At 35.6% G+C, this 19,948-nt stretch overlaps 1 long non-coding RNA gene across 3 annotated transcripts in view; it reads left to right on the top strand.

The window, feature by feature from the left end:
* The first annotated feature begins 1,027 nt into the window (after positions 1-1,027).
* Positions 1,028-19,948, top strand: part of LOC120873646 — a 52,540-nt gene continuing 33,619 nt past the window's right edge. The window contains exon 1 of one of the 3 annotated variants that reach the window (XR_005723515.1): positions 1,028-1,159. This is a non-coding gene — a long non-coding RNA (uncharacterized LOC120873646). The remainder of the gene's footprint in view (positions 1,160-19,948) is intronic. The other 2 variants (XR_005723505.1, XR_005723509.1) reach the window with 2 other exon arrangements.

Genomic DNA, 19,948 nt, shown 5'->3' with positions numbered 1-19,948 from the left:
TGCTTACTCCCCTCTGTTGACCTGATCTAGATTATGTAGCAGAATTGGGAGTAGATGTTCCTACGGCTGTTGGAGAGGCAGTGGATGGGTCCCAATGCCTCTCCCATGAAGATGAGGGATGCCTTGTCATCCCCGTAGGACTGTAGCTAAAGATCACCAACAAGCTCCTTGGTGTGCACCCCCAAGAAAGCGCAGGTCCTGAACTACTAGAAGTTGAAAAAGAAATTTATTTCACCAACAGAGAGTAAACAACAAATTTTGTTTGCACCATTTCAGATAAGGAAGCGGTGGACATTAGAATAAGCTTTTGACTGATCATTGTCTCCTGGTACCCTAAACATTTATTATTATGAAGAATTTAAAAGCTATTTTGTCTAAAGTATATGGTTATCTGATTATCTGACTTTTACAAGGTCCTAAAGCAACTTTACTTTCCTATTGCAAAACATATGTTACTGTAGTTTCAGGGAAAAGAGTTTTGCAACAACATACCATATTTTTTCAACATGCAAAAGAATGGCATGGGATTTAAGACTGATTTTAATAACTGAATGATTCAAAATGTCTTTCAGTGTCATAATTGTACAAAAATGTTGATATGATTCTTGTGTAGCTAGCTAGTATATAAAAATTATTCTTTTAATTTTTAGATATTTTATAGTTTTTGTACATCCATATTATGGAAGGTCATGAAACCTGTCATAAAATAAGTATCAAAATACAAGACCAAAAAGAGGAGAAAAGTTGCACACTTTTTATAACCAAGATCATCTTTAAGCTCAAAGCCAAACATGCAAATTCTAACATTTTCCCTAAATCTGCTACATAACCAGGAGTCTTTTGGAGAGACTAAAAATAAGCAAAGTGTGAAAAGGAAACAATTCTAAATTCCATGTGTGTTAGCCAGGTTCAGAAGAACCCCAAGAAATTTAAATTCAGCTAATAGGTTTACAGTGAGCAATCCAGAGAATTAAAGATCCTTCAGCTTCAACAACAGCTCTTCTTTCTATTTGAAACTATATCCTGTTGCCTGGTTAAGGTTTTGCATTTTTAAGAGGCAGTGGCTGGTGCTTGCAATATGCACATTTCAGTTTAATTTCCATCTGGGTGAACAAGAAGTCAGCTGCCTGGAGCTGAGGCATATTTACTGTGGACACAGGTAAATTTGCTTAAACTACCCTAAGTGTAAAGAGAATAAGGCTTAGTTGAGTAAAGAGAGAGTACAAAAAACTCACTAGGATTAGAAATGATGGGTTAGGCAAATCTTCTTTGTAGCATTTGATATTTGCAATATGGAAATGAAATGCAGATCAGAAGAACTGCCTCTCGGACTTCTTAAAATACAGTGTCTCCTAAACTTCCTTTAAACAAAAACATCTAAGTTACGTTTCTATGTAGTTTGAGTATAGTAAGTTTAATATCACTCTGAGATATTTTTTTAAAACTCTATAGATAGGCTTTGGTGAAAACTAGTACTGTATTGAAGAGAACTATTGTATCATGAATGTCACTACCATACAGGAGACTTTTTGAGAAAAAGTAAGGCAGAATCCATTTTGTGAACAAACCGGTTTTGCAGAAGGAGTCATCAAAGTTCAGAATGTCTAACTGCGGTTTGATGAATCATGGCTTTAAAATTTGCTCCAGGGTGGGGAAGAGGGGGAGGGAGATTTGCAGGGAATTGCATGGTCCTGTCAGAACTTAAGTAAGGAAAAGATAATACCATGCCTTTTCTTGAAATACCAGTATTTTTCTTTTCATAGGCAGTCTGAGTTTAATGTGACACATGCTGGAAACTGAAACATAAACTCTTAAAAATAAACACAGAAGAAGCTTTTTTTTTTTTTTTCAAGTTACTCATTTCACTTTAAGTGAAAATGGCAGAAAAGTCACTCCCTTCCTTCCCCCTCAACCCCGGCCCCGTGGGAGGGCACTCGGAAGTGCTTAAAATACTTGTGTCTTGAAGATGCCGCAGTGCTTAATAATTTACGTAAAGTTCTTTCAGCTATTGAAACATACCATTCTTTATTTCTGCTGGTCTCCTGAAGGCTCAGAAAAGACTCTAAGACTGATTTCTAGCGCAGGGCATTCTCTGCCTTTGAGCTTCTCTCTGTGGAAATTCTGTTCATATTTTTAGACACAGCTCAAAAGCTAATCCTCTGCAGCATAACTTCAAATCTCTACAGAAAGGAGTGCTGCTTCTCAGGAAAGCAAACAGCACATTTTTTGGATCTTGAATACAGAATCATTTTAATTGAATGTTTAGTATACCTATTTTTAAAAATAATTTTATTTATTTATGGATTTTTGGCTATGCGGGCTCTTCATTGCTTCCTGGGCTTTTCTCTATTGTGGCCAGAGGAGATTACTGTCTAGTTTCAGTCCACGGGCTTCTCTTGTTGTGGAGCCTGGCTCTAGAGCACAGGCTCAGTAGCTGTCGTGCTCAGACTTAGTTGCTTTGTGGCATGTGGGATTCTCCTAGACCAGGGATTGAACCCATTTCTCCTGCATTGTCAGGCAGATTCCTTACCTCTGAGCCACCAGGGGAGCCCCTAGTATACCTGTTTTTGTATTGTTTCTCTCACCTACTAGATCAAGTTTCTTTGGATGCATTCTTATTCAGCTTCAAATTCTCCACAGGGTTTTCCACACTGTAGGGACACACACACTGAAAATCAAACATTTATTCAATTACTTAGCAGAATTATTCAGCCCTATAGTCACAATGTGTGAGCCTTCCAACAGATGTTAGCAATCTCTTGTATTAGGTCCTCTTCCAAGCCCTGGGGCTTGGTGAAACACAAGCAAAAATCTACCATCCGTATAGAACTAACATTTTAATGACACTAGTTTTATTATGTCAGAGAACCTACTCCAAAAAGAAAACTTAAACTTTCTATCTCTATGGAATTTTTAAATAGTCTACTCATAAATAGTGGAGGCTTTGAAACTGCACCTTTGCCTTATGAGGTAACTGCAGGCAACAGATCATGTATGGAAGGTTGTCTGATAGTTTAGGTTGTTCTCTTATAAACATAGCCAATATCTTTGATTTTTTTTTTAAAAGCTAGAGTAAGTTGCTAACATAAGGCAGTGAAAATTAATGCTTTGAAAGCATCTAAATGCAATTCTCTGACCTCTGTCGACACACTGTGAAGAAATCACATCTACCCCTCTATAGTATGGATCAGAAAGGGTTATGAGAAAAGAGAACTCTGAAAAAGGCAGGATCAGCACTGTGTCCAAGGGTGAAAGTCAAATTCAAGAGGAAGTGCTTGTCCCACATTAGCCAATAGAAGCAGAAGCACGTAGAGGAGGATTAGAAGACAAATCAACTAAAGCTAATTATAGTCGCTCTTAACAGTAGAGAAGCAAAAGGCCAGACTCTTCAAAGTCTTTGTAAAGGGCCAGAACAGGATGGAGGGTGTTAAGGAATTATTAATACTTACTGAGCTCTTACAGGTAAGAGTGCTAAGTCACCTCAGTCATGTCCGACTCTTTGCAACCCCATGGACTGTAGCCCACCAGGCTCCTCTGTCCATGGGATTTCCCAGGCAAGAATACTGGAGTGAGTTGCCATTTGCTTCTCCAGGGGATCTTCCTGACCCAGGGATCAAACCCACATCTCTTGCCTCTCCTGCATTGCAAGTAGGTTCTTTACCACTGGCACCATCTGGGAAGTTCTCCAGGTAAAAGTAAGGAGGCTTTACTAAGGAAGAGGGCAGAGGGCTAGATTCAAGACACAGAGGGAAGCTCTTGATAAGATAAGCACTATGGAAACCTCAGCAACTTGCCAGGGGAAAATAGCATTAGAAGTAAAGAAAGCTTTTCAACTAGTTTCTTTTTATATGTCAATTATCGTCTCTTTCATATAAATAGTATCTGTGGTATTGTTAGTTTGTGCTGTTATATATAAGTCCCCTGGATAAATCACGTTTGCTAGTGCAAACACTGAACTCCAACAAGCGCAGTCAGAATGGGGAAGATAGAAGAGAACAGAATTAGGGTTCTCTTTTTTAACTCAAGAGCAGATCTAGCCCTCAGACTCTTAGAACTAGAAATTTGGATGTGGTTTGAAGTTTCTTTCTTTTTCTCTTATCTCTGCATTAATCAGACCAGCTTTTCTCCTAATGGTGGGAAACTTGACAGACAACATTCTTGTTCTTCAGGCTTCTCATCACTTGTCTATCAAAGAAGCATTGCTTCTGTCTCTGTGTTGGGGAAAAAATACTGGAAGGGTTGCTATTGGCATATTTTGGATCAGTCACTTATTTCTGAAGCCAACTACTGTGGTCAGAGTTAATTTACTGTGACTGAAAGACCTACCTAGAACCAGTTGGTTGATTTTATCCAAAAGAAAGTAGGATTAATCTTCGCATCAGTAAGAATGTTCTCAGACAAAGCAATAAACGTCTACAGCATTCTTTCAGGGAGGAAATCCAGTTTTCCTCAGTGTCTCCACTTTTATTGTCTGGAAAGGTTTAAAATACTTAGCTTTTAGCCTAAAATGTATTGCCTTTATTTCCCCCCTTGGTATAGCTGGATAAACATCTTCTATAGTCTATATAGTGATTTATGGATAATAGGAACTTTTAAATGTAAGTAAAATTTTTGTACATTTTTGTACAAAAAAATCAAATCCTACTTTCAGTATAAATAGCATTAAAGTTAGATTTGTTTAATTCTTTAAACATTTGATATTTCTACAAATATAAGTTTGTAACCAGTGCCACAAACAAATCAGGCCTATTTTCTTTTTACAAGTGTCATAAAACCTCATTTCATTTATTCTTTATTGTAGTGAAATATTGTGAAGGTGAGGAAAATATAGGCCATATCAATGTCCAACTGCCAACATGACATTTTTGTTGTTCTTTCATTTTTGTACTCTGGTCACAAGCCTTTATATGGTACATCACTGCAGAGTTCCAGTATGTAATTCTCTCATTTTAATCATGGTTGACTGCCATATACTTTCTCGTGTATGTGTGCTCATTCACTGAGTCATGTTTACCTCTTTGCAACCCCATGGACTGTAGCCCACCAGGCTCCTCTGTCCATGGGATTTTTTCAGGCAAGAATACTGGACCAGGTTGCCATTTCCTTCTCCAGGGGACCTTGCCGACCCATGGATTGAACCCAAGTCTCTTACTTGGGAGGCGGATTCTTTACCACTGAGCCACTAATCTGGGTTATAATATTTAAATTTCTTTTAAAAGAAAAGCAAAATCTAAAGCAAAAGCATTTGTTTTGTTTCAAAAAATAAAGATGTTTTTCCTTTAAAAAAAACAGTCATTTTGTAAAGATTGCTACCTTGCTTTTCTTTTTTATATGTATTATTATTTTATATATATTATACATATGATATAAAAATGATATAATATTATTTTATTTATTATTGAGAGCATTAACCAACATCTGTCATTTTTAGTCTTGTTTTTCTCCTAATAGTTGATCTTTTCATTTTACTTTTTTTGATGCCCAAAGGTAATGAACCACTTTCATATACATTCATAGATTATAATTGTACTATCATAAAGGAAAATGAGGATTTCAGGTAGAACTCTGTGGAAGAAAATGTGTATGTGTGTATATATTATATATATTCTGTCAGTGCTGAGAATATATGTATATGTGTATATATACATATATATATGAAGTAAAATAATAGAACAATTTCTATTTTTAATTGACCAGTTTAAGCAACTGCCATGTTCATTAACAGCCTATTGTTACCCCAGTTCTGTACCTGTCCTTCGGATAAAATCCTATTTTGCAGTCTCAGGAAGAAACTCTTTCCTTCAGTATCTTTTCTGGGGGGAAAGGCAGAACATGATTTATAAAGTAAAAATGTAAGAATTTCATCTCTTGGTTTAATGTCTCAGTTCAGTTAAGTTCAGTTGCTCAGTTGTGTCCGACTCTTTGCAACCCCATGAATCACAGCACGCCAGGCCTCCCTGTCCATCACCAACTCCCGGAGTTCACCCAGACTCACGTCCATCCAGTCGGTGATGCCATCCAGCCATCTCATCCTCTGTCGTTCCCTTCTCCTCCTGCCCCCAATCCCTCCCAGCATCAGTCTTTTCCAATGAGTCAACTCTTCGCATGAGGTTTAATGTCTAAAAAGACCTAAAGAAAGTGAAGATAATGCATTGGTTAAATATTATTTTTGCTTGTTTTATTTTGTTTTTCCCTTCTCTGCAGTCAACAACTAAAACCCTGAAGGCTGCCTCTTCCTCTCCCATTCTGTCCTCTTCACATGTATCCTTGGCCAAACCAGACCAATTTCTCTACCATTTTCCAAATAATCTCCATTCCTGCTCATGCACAATTGCTCGTTCTGTTTCCAGTAAAGACACTCCCCTTTTCCCCCATAAGTCTTTGCATTCTTTAAAGCGCAGCTGCAACCTATACTATGTATTCCTTAACTTTCTAGTTCATTCCTTTGAGTAAACAATCATACTCTTGTGTATACTTGTACTTAATAGTTCCTTAGTCTTAGAAACTTCTTTAGAGAACCGACAGACTTTTCAAAGCTTCTTTAATTTCAACCTTAAAAAGATCCAATTAGTTTTCTGTTGATAAAAGTGAGGTAAGGCTCACGGGATTCAGATTTTTTTTTCTTCTAAAAGAAAAGCGAATTGTGACAATATTTGAACTTTGTTTAGGACCACAAATGACATCCCTGCCTACTACAAACAGCACAGTTCACAGTACATGTTCCAGTTGTTGTTCACATGTTCCCATTCAGAATTAGAAGGAAAAATGAGAAAAATCAAACTGTGACATAAGAGGAAGATGGCACTGAATTCTTTTTTAAATAATTTGGTATGAATATACAATTACTTGTGTGGGTTTTTTGTGTAACTGTGTGTTTGATATATATCCCTCTTAAAAGACTGTAAGTTCCCTGATTTATTTCTTATTAGTTCCACTCCCCAGCAGAGTGCCTGGACTACAACAGACACTAAATAAGTTCTTGTTAAAGGAATAATGAATGATAAGATATCTCTGTATTAGAATGAGCTCACTTGTCTGAGGAATTCTTTAATAGTAAGGTATCAAACAGAACAATCTGGTTGACTTTCCATGATTGGAAAGTTGTTACTATTCTTTTGAGCACAAAGGAAATCTACTAGCCATGCTTGAACAGAATGAAGGTGAACCAATACTGAGTGTTAAATAATACAATGCAGGTGCTATGACTAACAGATATGGACAGTTTTTATCTCTGAGGTCAATTCTAGTTTCAGTTTCTATTTTCTAACATTCTTTTTTCTCCTTTCATTTTAAAATGAATTTTTTTTTACTGTTAATGACATGATGATAGTAATGAAGAATGGCTTTCTTCCTTAATAACCCATTGTAGACCCATCGTTAACTAACAAAATTTGGAGTGAACAGAATGGGATTTACAAGGATATCTAAGTAAGGAAAAAAGTATTATTTCTGTATAATTTTTGAAAACAGAACTGGAATGTAAAGGAAGGTGGACAGGAACATTCTAAGGGTGAAGCTCACGGAGAGAATTAAGGATGTAAGAAGCACTGTTAATACTCCCCTGACTTTAAGTTCCTGAGTAAATAAATCCTTTCCATAGTCCCAGTGTAGAGCTGTCTGAAACTGAATAAATAAGGAGGGAATTCAGTCCATCATGATAAACCTGAATTAAGACTCGTTTCTTTAATACTCTGGCTATTGGTGATATAAAGTACATCTCTGACCAATCAACAGGATTGATTTACCCATGATTCTGAACTTTGAAACATAAAACTTTACATGGCTTTGTCCCTAAGTGGGCAGGTGGCAGGGTAATGGTGCCATTGTGTTTATTTATGGTTGACTAGCTCCAGTACTCTTGCCTGGAAAATCCCATGGATGGAGCATCCTGGTAGGCTACAGTCCACAGGGTCGCTAAGAGTTGGGCACGACTGAGCGACTTCACTTTCACTTTTCACTTTTCACTTTTCACTTTCATGCATTGGAGAAGGAAATGGCAACCCACTCCAGTATTCTTGCCTAGAGAATCTCTAGGATGGGGGAGCCTAGTGGGCTGCCGTCTATGGGGTCACACAGAGTCGGACATGACTGAAGCGACTTAGCAGCAGAAACCAATCTATAAGACACACTCAGGCACTACTGATATTCCTGAGACAAGCCTCAATTTTCCATTTGCCTCAAATGGAAACCAAGGAGAGTGGAGAGGCATTTCACAGCCCCAGTAGAAATGCTTTACATCTCTATCACAATGCTTTATCATTTAAGTTTTACAACACTGAATTGGTTCCATGCTGCTGTAACACAAATGTATAAGTGTGTGTGCATGTGTGAGCATCTGTGTCCGTGTGTGTTTAACACTTACTCAATGTCTGGGTTCCTAGGTAGCAGTCACTTCAATTTTCTCAGTATTTTTGACAATGACAATGGACATTGTCATTATTCAAATGGACAGTGTCCATTTGGAATGGACATTGCAAAGCATTTCCTTTGGAAAAAGTTTAAACACATTGGAATAGTGGACTCTGCTATAGGGTCTGGCTCAGAGGGAACTGTAGTTATTGTGTTATATCCATCTTACCCTCATTCCTGCATAGATACTTCATTTTCACCAAGGCTAATAAGGCAAATGTTGATTCAGAAAGGTACATTTACTTCTGGTCATTATTCAGTTTAAATTATTCATTTTACCTAGAAAATACATTAGAATGGTACTTACTAAAACCAGGAACATAAATAATATAAGACAGTTCAGATAAGGTGCTTCAAACCACTTTGTTGGTTTGAGTGGAATATTTAAAATACTTATAGCTAGACATACATATTATGTTGCTTATTTCTGAATATGTATTTTAAAGTTGTCTTCATGCCAAGAATCATGTTACTGTTGAAATGAAGTATATGATTGAGCATTTAGAACCTTATTTTCTGACTGTGCCTGATTGTTGACAAAACCATCATGTGGGCAGGGTTATTAAAAAGTGCCTAGAGCTCTCTCCTGGAGAAGGCAATGGCACCCCACTCCAGTACTCTTGCCTGGCAAATCCCATGGACAGAGGAGCCTGGTAGGCTGGGAGTCGGACACAACTGAGCGACTTCACTTTCACTTTTCACTTTCATGCATTGGAGAAGGAAATGGCAACCCGCTCCAGTGTTCTTGCCTGGAGAATCCCAGGGACGGGGGACCTTGGTGGGCTGGTGTCTCTGGGGTCTCACAGAGTCAGACACGATTGAAGCAACTTAGCAGCAGCAGCAGAGCTTTCTTCTCAATTGTGTAACTATAAAGTCGTTTAAGTGAGAGAGGTGGAAGTGAAATCCCATCTGCTACATCCATCAAGGGTGAAATTTTCTATTGGTTTTACATTTCAGGGCTTGCAAAACTTTTTTCACATATATTTATTTCATCCACATAATTATATTGTGAGAAAGATTGGGTAGGTAATATTGCACATATTTCAAAACTGAAATGCACTGAAGTTGAGATTTTGTTAAAGTGAATAATTAACAAATAGAGGAGTCAGGACTTGAATCTAGATTTATAGTGCAGACCACAATGCCCAATTTGACTTAGCTATTTGGAGGCATAAAGTTATCTACAATTCTAAATTAAAGACTGACAAAAATTTAGAAAGACAATTTTTGATTGGCAATAAAATAAAAACATAAGACTGGAATATGAGGGCTATAGTGACTACAAACCTACATATACACCTGCCATGTAATACTGATAGACCCACAGGCATCCACTTTGTTTCCCTTCTGTAGGAGGGTGGGGAGCCTCAAAAGGACACTCATGTTTCTAACTACTACATCATTATTCAATTTCCTGCATGATTCTTGAAAAACCAGCTCTTCTGGAGTTAGCACTCATGATCTGTTCATACTCTTCAAAGTTTTTTTTTTCCTTTTTGAAACTTTTTTTCTTCTCAGTAATTTTTCATACTTGACATTTGAGACAAAGCTGAGTGATGAAATAATGAGATGGTTTGATTCATTCTTTGTCTTTATAATGAAGAAAATGCAGTGCAAAGGCACCATGTCTGCCTAGTTTTTGTCCACTAAAAATCTTTTCTCTGCGTTGATTGCTCTTGAACTTCACTGTTTTTCTTTATTTCCTTTGACTTTGAATCCTTGAATTACATCTTACCTTTCAATTTTTAGGTTGGAAACTTCTTTCATTATATCTTGGATCCTGTGTCATGAAATCATTGAAATACTTTGGTTCCAATTTTCTTAGAGCTCCTTAGAAAATAAATATATAAGCTGACTGTCCAAACAATTTTCTTTGATTTTTTTTTATTTCAAATAAGTTATGATCCCCCACAAAACTGTCAAGAATAAGTTTTATTGGTTACAACAAATGTAATACAAAATGTCATTATTCCATCTTCAAAACAAACCAACTAGAAAACTACAAAAACATAATATAAATCAAAAGCATAGATATCATGATTTACTTTGATTTCACAGGTATTGGAGAATAATCCAATTAAATAAACTTCAAAATACTCTTCCATTCTGTATGTGCAATATATTTAAATAACTGATGATTTTTTTTATTGGAATTTATGTTTTATTCAGCTTTCTAGTAATTTAGAAAGTTTCTTTTTTGGGATTATTTCTTTTCATTTTTTTTCTTTTTAATTTATTTTTTTATTGAAGGATGATTGCTTTACAGAATTTTGTTGTTTTCTGTCAAACCTCATGAGTCAGCCATAGGTATACATATATCTCCTCCCTTTTGAACCTCCCTCCCATCTCCCTTCCCAGCCCACCCCTCTAGGTTGATACAGAGCCCTTTTTTGAGTTTCCTGAGCCATACAGCAAATTCCTGTTGGCTATTTATTTTACATATGGTTAATGTTGGCTTTCATGTTACTCTTTTCATACATCTCACTCTCTCCTCCCCTCCCCCCATGTCCATAAGTCTATTCTCTATGTCTGTTTCTCCACTGTTGCCCTGTAAATAAATTCTTCAGTACCATTCTTCTAGATTCCATATATATGTGTTAGAATATGCTATTTATCTTTCTCTTTCTGACTCACTTCACACTGTATAATAGATTCTAGGTTCATCCACCTCATCAGAACTGACTTAAATGTGTTCCTTCCTTTGGCTGAGTAATATTCTGTTGTGTATATGTACCACAACTTCTTTATCCATTCATCTGTTGATGGACATATAGGTTGCTTCCATGTTCTAGCTATTGTAAATAGTGCTTCAATGAACAATAGGATACATGTGTCTTTTTCAATTTTGGTTTCTTCAGGGTATATGCCTAGGAGTGTGATTGCTGGGTTATATGGTAATTTTATTCCTAGTTTTTTAAGGAATCTCCGTACTGTCTTCCATAGTGGCTGTATCAATTTGCATTCCTACCAATAGTGCAAGAGTGTTCCCTTTACTCCACACCCTCTCCAGCATTTATTGTTTATAGACTTTTTGATGATGGCCATTCTGACCAGTGTGAAATAATATCTCATTGTAGTTTTTATTTTCATTTCTCTAATAATGAGCTATGTTGAGCATATTTTCATGTGATTACTAGCTATCTATATGTCTTCTTTGGAGAAATGTCTGTTTAGGTCTTTTTCCCACTTTTTGATAGGATTGTTTGTTTTTCTGGCATTGAGTTGTATGAGCTGCTTGCATATTTTGGAAATTAATCCTTCATCAGTTGTTTCGTTTGCTATTATTTTCTCCCATTCTGAGTGTTGTCGTTTCACCTTGCTTATAGTTTCCTTTGCTGTGCAAAAGCTTTTAAGTTTAATCAGGTCCTACTTGCTTACTTTTCATTCTATTTCCATTACTCTAGGAGGTGGGTCATAGAGGATCTTGCTTTAATTTAGGTCATCAGGTGTTCTGCCTATGTTTTCCTCTAAAAGTTTTATAGTTTCTGGTCTTACATTTAGGTCTTTACTCCATTTTGAGTTTATCTTTGTGTGTGGTGTTAGGAAGTGTTCTAATTTCATTCTTTTACATGTAGCTATCCAGTTTTCTCAGCATGATCTATTGAAGAGGCTGCCTTTGCCTCTTCAGAAATAAGGTACTCACAGGTGCATGAGTACCTATTTATTTCTGGGTTTTCTATCTTTTTCCATTGGTCTATATTTCTGCTTTTGTGCCAGTACCGTACTGTCTTTATGTCTGTAGCTTTGTAATATAATCTGAAGTCAGGAAGGGTGATTCCTCCAGTTCCATTCTTCTTTCTCAAGACTGCTTTGGCTATTCAGGATCTTTTGTGTTTCTATATGAATTGTGAAATTTTTGGTTCTAGTTCTGTGAAAAATGCCTTTGGTAATTTGATAGGGATTGCATTGAATCTGTAGATTGCTTTTGGTAGTATAGCCATTTTCACAATACTGATTCTTCCTACCTAGGAACATGGAATATCTCTCCATCTGTTTATGTCATCTTTGATTTTTTTCCTTCATGTCTTATAATTATCTGTGTACAGTTCTTTCATCTTCTTGGGTAAGTTTATTCCTAGATATTTAATTATTTTTGTTACAATGGTGAATGAGATTGATTCTTTAATTTCTCTTTCTGATTTTTCATTGTTATTATATAGAAATGCAAGTGATTTCTGTGTATTGGTTTTGTATCCTGCAACTTTGCTAAATTCACTGATTAGCTCTAGTAATTTTCTGATACTATCTTTAATCTTTACAGTATACAGTATCATGTCATCTGCAAACAGTGAGAGCTTTACTTCTTCTTTTCTGCTCTGGATTCTCATATCAGACAAAATAGATCTTAAAATAAAGAATATTACAAGAGATAAGGAAGGACACTACATAATGATCAAGGATCAATCCAAGAGGAAGACATAGCAATTGTAAATATCCAACATAGGGACACCTCAATACATAAGACAAACACTAGTGTACATAAAAGGAGAAATTGAAAGTAAGACAATAATAGTAAGAGACTTTAACACCCCACTCACACTAATGGACAGATCATCAAAACAGAAAATCAGTAAGGAAACATGTCTTAAATGACATATTAGATGAGATGGATCTTATTGATATCTTGAGAACATTCCATCCAAATGCAGAAGAATACACCTTCTTCAGGATAGACCACATCTTGGGTCACAAATCAAACCTCAGCAAATAAGAAAATTGAAATCATATAAACCTCTTCTCTGACCACAATGCTATGAGACTAGATATCAATTATGAGAAGAAGAAAAAAACTGTAAGAAACACAAACACATGGAGATTAAACATCACGTTTCTAAATAATCAACAGGTTACTGAAGAAATCAAAAGGGAAATCAAAAAAGGTCTAGAAACAAATGACAATGAAAACATGGCAACTCAAAACCTATGGGATGCAGTAAAAGCAGTTCTAAGAAGGAAGTTTATAGCAATACAATCCTACCTCAAGAAACAAAAAAGACATCAAATAGACAACCTAACTTTACACCTAAAACAGCTGGGAAAAGAAGAACAAAAAGAAAATTAGTAGAAGAAAGGAAATAACAAAGATCTGAGTAGAAATAAGTGAAAAAGAAATGAAACAGTCAATAATAAAGATGAATAAAATTCAGAGCTGGTTCTTTGAGAAAATAAACAAAATTGGCAAACCTTTAGCCAGACTCATCAAGAAAAAAAGAGAGAAGAATCAAATCAACAAAATTAGAAATGAAAAAGGAGAGGTTACAACAGACAATGCAGAAATACAAAGGATCATAAGAGAGTATTATGAACAACTATATGGCAATAAAATGGATAACTTGGAAAAAATGGACAGATTCATAGAAAAGTTCAATCTTCCAAGACTGAATCGGGAAAAATTAGAAATTATGAACAACCCAATCACAAGCACTGAAATTGAAGCTGTGATAAAAAAATCTCCCAAAAAACAAAAGCCCAGGACCAGATGGCTTCCCAGAAGAATTCTATCAAACATTAAGAGAAGAGCTAATGCCTATCCTAAAACTCTTTCAAAAAATTACAGAGGAAGGAACAGTTCCAAACTCATTCTATGAGGCCACCATCACCCTGATACCAAAACCAGACAAGATAACATGAAAAAGGAAAACTACAGGCCAATATCACTGATAAACATAGATGCAAAAATCCTCAACAAAATTTTAGCAAACAGAATTCAACAACATATCAAAAAGCTCATACCACATGATTGAATTGGGTTTATTTCAGGAATGCAAGGACTCTTCAATATATGCAAATCAATCAATGTGGTACACCATATTGAAAAATTAAATGATAAAAATCATATGATAATCTCAATAGATGCAGAAAAAGCCTTTGACAAAATTCAGCACCCATTTATGATTAAAACTCTTCAAAAAATGGGCATAGAAGGAACCTACTTTAACATGGTAAAGGCTATATATAATAAGCCTACAGCAAACATTATTCTCAATAGTGATAAACTGAAAGCATACCCCCTAAGATCAGGAACAAGACAAGGGTGTCCACTTTCACCACTATTATTCAACATAGTTTTGGAAGTCCTAGCTATAGCAATCAGAGTAGAAAGCTTTATGATGTAAAGTATTTTGCTTCCATTGATGATGTGACTGATTGGGGGAAATATTAAAAATTCCAATTTAAAGACTTTCCTGATTGTTGAAGAGCCAAAAATAAATGATTTGATTTTCATCATTCTCAAAGTACCCATCTTAGATTTTTTTTTAAGTATCATCAAGATGATGACTTACTCTCACCAAAAAAAAAAAAAAGTCCTTATACTTTCTACAGATTTGAGCTTAAAATACAGCAATGATTTTTAGGAAGCAAAGCTTAGGAAACCCTGTGTTTCTTCTTACAGAAATAAATTTGTGAAAGAAAAATGATCTACCATAAATTTACCTCTTTCAAGTGAGAGGAGATTCAGAAACTTTTGATGGGTCATCAGTAAATGTTTTCCTGCTAAGACCGTGATGATTGACTAATATTTCAGCACAATTTTGGGTAGAGGAGCAACGCAATTAAGACATGTTCTAGGAAATATTCTCTTCTACTTAACATGATACTTAGTTAATGCTAGGATGACATACTTCTTTCTGAGAATATGACAAAACATATGAGGAAACAGGGAGTATCGGCTGAAAGGTACCTCTTGAAAGTATTTGGATTATGGACAGTTACCTCATCTGTCAGGGACACAGAAAGCTACTTTGATGAGCAAGAGGCAGAACATATCCTGAGTACAAATGGGGAGGCTTGCTACAACTGGTTCATCAGGGTAGGGCCACAAGAGTCAACCAAGGAAAATACTACATCATACATAAAATGCAAACATCAAGCCAACTGTTGGCCAGAGTCCTGATAGAGTCCTTAATAAGATTACTAGGAAATAAATACCTTGGCTCACCGTAGAGTATACAATGTGAATCATAAATTCTCATTCACTTCAGTTTGTCAGTAGTGTCCAACTCTTTGCAACCCCATGAATCACAGCACGCCAGGCCTCCCTGTCCATCACCAACTCCTGGAGTTCACTCAGACTCATTTCCATCAAGTTGGTGATACCATCCAGCCATCTCATCCTCTGTCGTCCCCTTCTCCTCCTGCCCCCAATCCCTCCCAGCATCTGAGTCTTTTCCAATGAGTCAACTCTTCACATGACGTGGCCAAAGTACTGGAGTTTCAGCTTTAGCATCATTCCCTCCAAAGAAATCCCAGGGCTGATCTCCTTCAGCATGGACTGGTTGGATCTCCTTGCAGTCCAAGGGACTCTCAAGAGTCTTCTCCAACACCACAGTTCAAAAGCATCAATTCTTTGGCACTCAGCTGTCTTCACAGTCCAACTCTCACATCCATACATGACCACCGGAAAAACCATAGCCTTGACTAGACAGACATTTGTTGGCAAAGTAATGTCTCTGCTTTTGAGTATGCTATCTAGGTTGGTTATAACTTTCCTTCCAAGGAGTAAGTGTCTTTTAATTTCATGGCTGCAATCACCATCTGCAGTGATTTTAGAGCCCCCCAAAGTAAAGTCTGACACTGTTTCCACTGTTTCCCCATCTATTTCCCATGAAGTGATGGGACCAGATGCCATGATCTTCGTTTTCTGAATGTTGAGCTTTAAGCCAACTTGTTCACTCTCCTCTTTCACTTTCATCAAGAGGCTTTTTAGTTCCTCTTCACTTTCTGCCATAAGGGTGGTGTCATCTGCATATCTGAGGTTATTGATATTTCTCCCAGCAATCTTGATTCCAGCTTGTGCTTCTTCCAGCCCAGCGTTTCTCATGATGTACTCTGCATAGAAGTTAAATAAGCAGGGTGACAATATACTGCCTTGATGTACTCCTTTTCCTATTTGGAACCAGTCTGTTGTTCCATGTCCAGTTCTAACTGTTGCTTCCTGAGCTGCACATGGGTTTCTCAAGAGGCAGGTCAGGTGGTCTGGTATTCCCATCTCCTTCAGAATTTTCCACAGTTTATTGTGATCCACACAGTCAAAGACTTTGGCATAGTCAATATAGCAGAAATAGATGTTTTTCTGGAACTCTCTCTTGCTTTTTCCATGATCCAGCAGATGTTGGCAATTTGATCTCTGGTTCCTCTGCCTTTTCTAAAACCACCTTGAACATCTGGAAGTTCATTGCTCACGTATTGCTGAAGTGGTTAGCTAATTTGAATTGACACTTTGTGGGTCATTTATTATTGATGGAGTTCCAAGTATAGAGGTTATTCTATTTTTTACTGTTTTCTTTATGGGATTGGATGTGCAGAAAACTTTACACGTCCAGTAAATAACTTCACCCAAACTCTAGTGTGATGAAACATTGAGTTATGAAGATGTTTTTAATTAAACTATTTTATAAAAGCTCTAATTTAAAACATTAGATTAAAACTAGAAATAGTAAGAGAAACAAAATTAATTTTTTACAAAAATAAAGATTATAATTAAGTTTTAGAGAATTAGTCATTACAAAGTAAATCTACAGGTTACAGAGTAAAGCAGTAGCATTAGGTGAAGATTTAAAGCTAGATATAATTAAACTACTTTGAATCATACCCACTTATTTTTCACTTTGTATTTTCTATATGTCTTATATGTAGAACATGAACATTTTCTAGAGAAAGACTCTTTTCCATCCAAAATCAGCTTTCATATTTTTTCTGTTTCCCATTTTGCTTTAGCCCATCTTAAGTAATAAAGGTAAAAGGTAACATTTATTGCTCACATTCACACTATAGAGCATTATACAAAAACTTTGTACCGTGTATTACCAGAGATAATTCTTAAAACCATCTGCAAACCAGATACCAGTATTTTCCTTCCCTTACAAGAGGCCTTACATTGGTTAAATAACTTGCCCACAGTCTGTATGTGAAAGAACATGAACTTAAACTGGGGTCAATTATTTTCTAAACACCATTCTCTGAAAAGCTATGCCATAAGCAATCTAGGTGCAAGCCTCCTCCTTATAGAACTTTCATTTTAATATAGTTTAGTGTTAAGTGTATTTCAAATATTATGAGAAAATGAATTAAGCCAGAGGAGTAAAACTTTATTTCACACACATACTTTTTTGTTGCAATTTGTTTATTTTGTTTTTACCATGCCTTTTTCCTTTTTTAAAATTTTTTTAACTTTCCATTTAAACTGGAGTATAGTTGATTGTTTTTTTTTACCATTCATAAGGAAGTTTTGGGGGGACTAAATTTATGTCATTTCTCTCATAATTAAAAGAGAGATGGTGTCAATGTCATTTACTTTTTGTATCCATGGATATGATGTGAAGATGATGTATTTAGAATAATAAGATGAAGAGAGTTCATCTTTCTAAGAATTAACAGCAGAGATTCTGGAATCTAATTACTGCAGAACAAATTTGAATTGCTATTTACTAACTATATAAATTTTACCAAGTTTCTTAATCTTTCTGTGCCTCAATTTCACATCTGAAAAATATACATAACAACTAATATTCCATATAGTTGCTACTTGATTATATGAGAAAAATCTGTGTAGAAAGTTTAGCACAATATCTGGTAGATAGACATTTCTCAGAAAAAGATTTATTTTCTGGGCTTCCCTGCTGGTCCAGTGGTTAGGAGTCCGCCTTGCAATGCAGGGGACACCGGTTCGATTCCCGGTTCAGGAAGATCCCACATGCCACAGGGCAACTAAGCATTGCAACGAAGATCCAGCACAGCCACCAAAATAAATAAGTAAATCTTTAAAAAAAAAAAAAAAAGATTTATTTTCTTTGTCGCAACAAATGAACAAAAGACTAGACCATAAAAATAAGAAGACGGCCTCTAGACCATATTAAAGAAGATGATTTTCCAATATAAAAGTGACTTTTGAAATAAGACAAGTTTAGGTTTTCTTTTGAAAATGGTTTTTTACCAGTTTGCTTTTTTTTCAGAATAAAAAGTTATTTTAGGGAATGAATTCATTTTTAGTACTGCTTTGATGTTTTCTGAACTTCTTTCCGTGTTTTGAGACACATGATTCAATTTTCCTAAGAATTTATTCCTTAAGGAAAATAGATTAGAAGAGATCTTAAGAAGCTGAAAGAAAACAAGTGAATTATTTATGATTGCATTTCTCCTGATTGTGTTTGTGAGCTGCCATTCAGAACAAGCAAAATGTTTATCATTTTATTATCAGAAGACTGTATGTCATAAAAAAGGAATGAGGTAAGTTTTATAAATGATCTAAGGAAAAACTGAAGAAAAAGAAGCAGCAGGTTAGAAATGTTGCCAGTGATGCTATAGAAGCAGAAATATTACTGATACTAGAAACCAAGGAGGAGAGAAAGACAAGAAGGGTTTCTGAAGCTGTAATGTTTAATACTAGAAACTCAAGGAGATACAAAGCCCAATGGCTGAAAGTGATAAGCCTGTCACAGCATGTCTTTCTTTGGAGTCTGTAGCTGTCAAGGCACTTCCTTTGCTGGTTGCTATAGAAATAATTATAGTACAAGACGTTGAGAATTCAAAGCAGATGGATGTCAAAGTAGAAATGCTGTCATCTTTGTGTGTTTACTCTAATATCCTTAGGGTGAAAAAGATAAAATTAAAGACAAAAAGCACCATTTTTTGAATTGAAAATTAAAAAATATAGGTTTCATAGTTTAATGAAGTATTTCATTTCAGCACAAAGCAGTTAAGTGAGGGCTATTCAGTGAAGCCTTTAAAGTGATCAGCAAATGCTAACAAAAATAGAAACTAAGGGTTCTTGTCAAGTGGGAGAATGTTTGATTTAAATCAAGAAACTGAGGATAAGTTTATCTTTGAAAGGATTATATCATCCTGTAAGTGATCTCTTTTTAGGTTTGTAGTTATATGCCGGGATATCACTACCTTGAAAAAAATATTCAAAAAAACCAAAGCTATTTTTCTTTTTTGCTATCACCATATTAACTTTGATTCTTTCTTTCATTTTAATTTCTCCTGTTAGATTAATCATATATAAAGGAGATATTATAAGATATAAATATATGTGTACATATATGTACATTTGTGTGTGTTTGTATATAGGTAGATAGATATTATTTCTATCCTGTTCTATCTTTTGATCTTTCTTTTAACCAGTACTATAGTATCTTGATTTCTAAAACTGATTTTTAAAATTTCTTGATACTCAATAGAGCAATTCCAGCATCTTCTTCAAGTTTCTCTGGGCCAAGACATTTTGATAATTTTAAGCACTTAGTCACATTTCCCATTTTGGCATGATAATTTATGGAAGGATACTATGATAGCAATCGTGGCTTTTTGATCATTATGAAATAGTAGATGACAGAATTTACTAAAAGCCCTAAGTTCTAAGACCACATACTGGTTCTACAGTGGCTATTCATTTCTTTTGACTCATCTGATATTGGGGGAAAAAACACCTGAATTTAATCTACCTGTACACCTAAGTTAATCATTCCATAATTAATACTCCTATTTAAGTTTATCTTCAGTATCTCAAGTAATTCTGCCAGTTAAGAAACTAAAATAA

This window comes from Oryx dammah, unplaced genomic scaffold, assembly GCF_014754425.2.
Source record: "Oryx dammah isolate SB20612 unplaced genomic scaffold, SCBI_Odam_1.1 HiC_scaffold_1, whole genome shotgun sequence".
NCBI lineage: Eukaryota > Metazoa > Chordata > Mammalia > Artiodactyla > Bovidae > Oryx > Oryx dammah.
Note: the sequence above shows the minus strand (reverse complement) of the source record. Positions and strands in the feature narration are given on the sequence as shown.